We start from the raw sequence: 5000 nt of genomic DNA, 5'->3' as shown, positions 1-5000 counted from the left end.
ACTATTGTACTAACATGCCTATACATTCTTACCATATAATTAGCCTAGACCTTTCTTTTGTTCATCTCGGGGGAATTCTCTCTCCCTATCCTGAATACCAGAGGCACCCAGATGTCTCCGACTTCTGAATAAGCAAATTGCTTCTACAGTACCTCATCCTGCATGAATAGCAAGAAGGAATAGCATTCCATGATTGAAATATTTCTGGGCCATAGAACACATCTCTCTCCATTGATTTTTTGTGAATATACGTATTACCTCTGAGTGAATTAGCACGTAGCTCAGTTCAAGAAGTGTGATCTTGTTGTCTCATAGTGAGTGATGGAGGGCTTACTAGGGGAATAGGAGTACAGGATATTTATGAAATATACATAGCAAATAAAACTGTACGGATAGACAATACAGTTGTATAATATTATCTAGTTTTACCCAGAGTTCAGTAGTATCATTAAGTTTTAATGTATGTATTTGAGAAGAACATGTGAAAGCAATTGCAGAGATTCTGGAACATGCTGTGCAGAGCTGTCACACCCATTAGCTAACAACCATTAGCTAAACCACTGTATGTCTGCTAGAGTCTGCTCCAAACTTTGGCCTTAATGAAATGAATGATGGTCTCATTGAGTCGGTCTAACTCAAACTAAACTAAACTCTCAGTCATGCTACCATAGCTGATTTTGGGCTTGATTTTGGCCTTTGGTTGTCATCAGTCCTTGCTGAAATCAAAATTTCAGATTCGATTTGAGGTCAGTGCAGATCAGTGAAGTGGAATGTAATTAGAACACAGACATACATTGGAACGTTATTTCAGTTAGGGTCAGTCAGGTACAGTAGTTATCATTTTCGTTTTCTGTTTGGTCAGTGAGTGAAGATACACAGTAGACTACTACACTACACTACTATGTCCATTATGACATACCTTCATCAGCAATTAATCTGCACTGCACAGACCAAATAAGGATGGGTTATACTAGCATCCAGTAGAACACACTAGTGACCTCAACCCTTATTACCGTTCCACGGCCAATGTATTAAAGCCAACCGTATCCCCTTTCCCTGTCCTCCTAGCCCCTGCATTCTACACTCATCCTCTTATCAAACATCTGTTACGGTTTAACACTTAGTGTACTGTACATGTATGTCATGGCATCTAGTAGTGGCCTCTATACGCACATTAATTAAAACTAGAGGTCGGCCTACTACTCATTAAGAACATACATTATCTGAACTATGTTTCTGGTTTTAGCTGGCATACAACATCCTGCTTGTATTTCATTCATGCTAGATTAATGGGTAAAATCCGTCTGGTCAGCATTAGACAAGACACATTAGCATTCAGTGGCTAAGCTAATTACACTGAATGGATGTCTATTTGCCTCGGTGCGGTTAGAGACAATGACTTATACAGCCATGCTATCATTAGGCCCTCCTATGTTTGTCTGTCTGGTATTTTGCAACATTGCCCTAATTTCCATCCCTGAATAGATTGTATTCTCTACAATAATTTTCCCAATTAATGTTGGCTGGCAGGCATGCAGTCAGCAGAGAATCTTGCTTCTGTTCGTATGTCAGCTGACATGCGATTGCAAACAAAGATTCACTGTTTTACAATAGCCTACATGGAGATTATTCAGGATTAAGTGGTTGACCCTGACAACAAGATACATGATGTACCAATCGTGAAGATTTATCGTGGTCAGTCTTTATGGCTGGTTGTGGTTTCAGGCTGTGGTGGAGGCAGAAATCAGAGGAGGGGCTTTAGACAAACCAGGCAGACTGAAACAGGGGAGGCTGGTGGAGGTAGGAATCAGAGGACGGGCTCATTGTAATGTATCGAATGGAATGAGGACTGGTATCAAACACACATGTCTGATTCCTGCCTCCACCAGAATCCCCTGCTTCAGTCTGTCTGGTCCCTCTCTAGTTTCTGGCCACTGCTCTTCCAACTTCTGTGTCAGTTAAAGTCTTCTGTTTCACTAAAGGCTTTGTGGAAGATCATTTGTTGGTGAAACAATTTTCAGTATCAAGTTTACATGATTGGCAGGTGAATTCACATATCAACAATTGACACTTTAAGCAGGGATGACTTGTGCTCAGCACTGTACTGTTGCTTCAGCTCTGTCCTTCCTGATACAGCAGTGTGAACTGAACCAGGGTATCTCTGTAGAACACCTCTCCCCACCTCTCCTCTCCTCTCCTCTCCTCTCCTCTCCTCTCCTCTCCTCTCCTCTCCTCTCCTCTCCCCACCTCTCCTCTCCTCTCCTCTCCTCTCCTCTCGTCTACCTCTCCTCTCCTCTCTATGTTCTGAGGGCATGAACGATACTGCATCCTGCTGTCCTCTCCCTCAGCACTCCACTGGCCAAAACGTAGAGCCGTTTGGACTCTTGACCATCACATAGATAAGCCTCTGTGATGTGATGTCTCAACAGGGCCTTTTAGCCAGCCAGTGGAGGGGAGTAACGACGGTCATGTTAAAACAGGGTCATTATGTTCCTTTCGACCGTGTATATGTTGGAACGTGTTCTACACGTCCGCCTCTTTAACATTGACAAACACATGTGCATGTGTGCAATATAACAGAGAGTGTTTCATTAGGCCGTCTCTTACTCAGCAGAAATGTGGCCTTGCACAGCTTTAATCACTCAGTCAACACACACACACACACACACACACACACACACGTGAGGCACACACACACACACACATGCTCACACGCACACACGCGCAGGCACACACACGCACATGCTCACACGCACACACACGCGCGCACACACACACACACACACACACACACACACACTAATGACACTAATACAGATGCACTGACTGAATAGATTAAAGCATTCATCCAATGACACAGCTGTGCTCTCTTTGATGCATGTGCATAAAACTGCAGGAAATGACAACAAAAGAGATGCTGAGGAGTCCTAGCCTCTCCTTTATCCCATCCCAGTGACATTTCCATCTAGTTTGCTCCTGGGAAAGACTTGGCTACATAACCAATGCATCAGTAGAATAAAATATTAAACCAGAGGGAGTACAAATTTACATTGAAGCCATTTGCCAAAGACCAGAGCTGATGACTACTAGATTAGCGCTGTAAATGTAATGCTAACACACAGATAATTGTATTGCAACGGACAGACGACACTGATTTGATACACTCTGTGATAGGCTAGTGTAAGCTGTCGTCCAATGAGGGCCAACCATATAGCTTCAGTCCCTGGTTTGAAAACAGGCCCCTCAATCATGGCCTCAGTGTCTGTTTGACAATGCCCAGCTGTAGAATAGACAGTTACGGTCGTAGTGTCGGCTTCAACATCTATAACATCTTTGTTTGATGTTTTCAAAGTCGTTCCCTCTCTATAGCATTGCGGTTGCTATGAGGAGGGAGGCTGACTCTTAGCAAGGCTAAATGTTTTGCATATAGGTTGCCTTACTGTATGTACTCCGCTGGGACGCGCTGCCTGTTGGGCGTTTTTTGGAGGAACTCCAGCAGCCTCTTCTCTCCTCTCCTCTCCTCTCAGTGTAGCAGGGAAACAGATATAGTACAATACCACAGGCCTGCCAGCGGAGCTTTAATTAAGCTTCACATCAAGCTCATTTAACCCCGGTGTGTATAGGAAATAAGACAATAGCTTACTCTGCCGTGAAACACAGGAGGCTGCTACTGAAATATGGATGTGCAAAGTACACTTCCTTTGTTGTGCGTGGAGCAGCCGAAAAAAAGAAAATGGTGGATCTTTACAGTTATTATGGTTCATGGCAGGACACCAGCAAGTGGGAGTGCTTGTGATATAAAGTGATTCTTGTTTTGACTTTGTAGGCTGTATTTTTGGAGAGTAAGTGGAAGTGGCTCCTCATCACTGATACAAAGGTCAGATATTTTTCATCAACCCAGTGGTCAGGATTAGTGAGTTACCATCGGTTATGTAATCTGAGATCTGTGGATACGGGCTATTCTCTCTCTCCCCTTTTAGCTTTTGAAATATGCTTTCATTTGTCTTTACCTTCCTCAAGATGCCTCTGATTGTTTGGACGACTCCAGAGCTCTAGATCCCCAAATAATGTCCTCAACGAAAACGTAATTTTCTATTTTTGCACAGTGGTTAGGCAGAGCTAATGGACCGTATTGGACCACTCAACCATTTTTTTTTTTACCTCTCAGAGACAGACACCCGGCCATCCATTAGATCCAAAATAATAGAGAATATTCAAAGGATTTCATCATTTCATAATGCAGCATTTCATTAGGTATTGAATAGGTAAAATGCAGCTTTTCGTTTTGTGCTCTTATGCCATTTACAAGTGGCACTGGACAATGACTGTACAACCCAACCCAAAGCCTTCTAACTGAAGTTTTTGATCCTCTCCTACTGTGTAACCAATATGATCAGCCCTATTTTCAATGTACGATAGCGCATGCTAAATAGCACAGCACCTTCCACTGAAGGCATCATAACAGATTGTGTGCGTGTGTATATTTTTGTTCCGTTGGAGTGTCTTAAAACCTTCCTGACCCAGCAGCCGATCATACAAGGATCACAGTGAACTGGATTATGTAATCAGAAACAGGGGGGAGTGACGTTTGCACTTGGCTATATTCCATGGATAACCAGGCTAGCTACAGTATAAACCCTGTTTGCACTAGCCTATATTCCATGGATAACCAGGCTAGCTACAGTATAAACCCTGTTTGCACGAGCCTATATTCCATGGATAACCAGGCTAGCTACAGTATAAACCCTGTTTGCACGAGCCTATATTCCATGGATAACCATGACTCGGCATGCAAGAGTGTCTCTTCCAACCCTGGAGGAAAACCCATAACCCATTCATAATCCCTATGAGAAAGGCGGCCCTCTGATTGTGCGGTTCCACAGTATGCTGTGTTCTGAATTGTTCCACTGTGTTTATTCTCCCCTTTCTTATTATCCTCCTAAGCCACCTCATTTCCTACCCTCCTGCTGAATGTGTCAGAGTGTTTTGGGAAGTAATTT

The sequence above is a fragment of the Argentina silus genome (assembly GCF_951799395.1).
Source record: "Argentina silus genome assembly, chromosome: 17".
In the NCBI taxonomy this organism is placed as follows: Eukaryota; Metazoa; Chordata; class Actinopteri; order Argentiniformes; family Argentinidae; genus Argentina; species Argentina silus.
The sequence above is the reverse complement of the archived record's forward strand: the minus strand, read 5'-3'. Positions refer to the sequence as shown.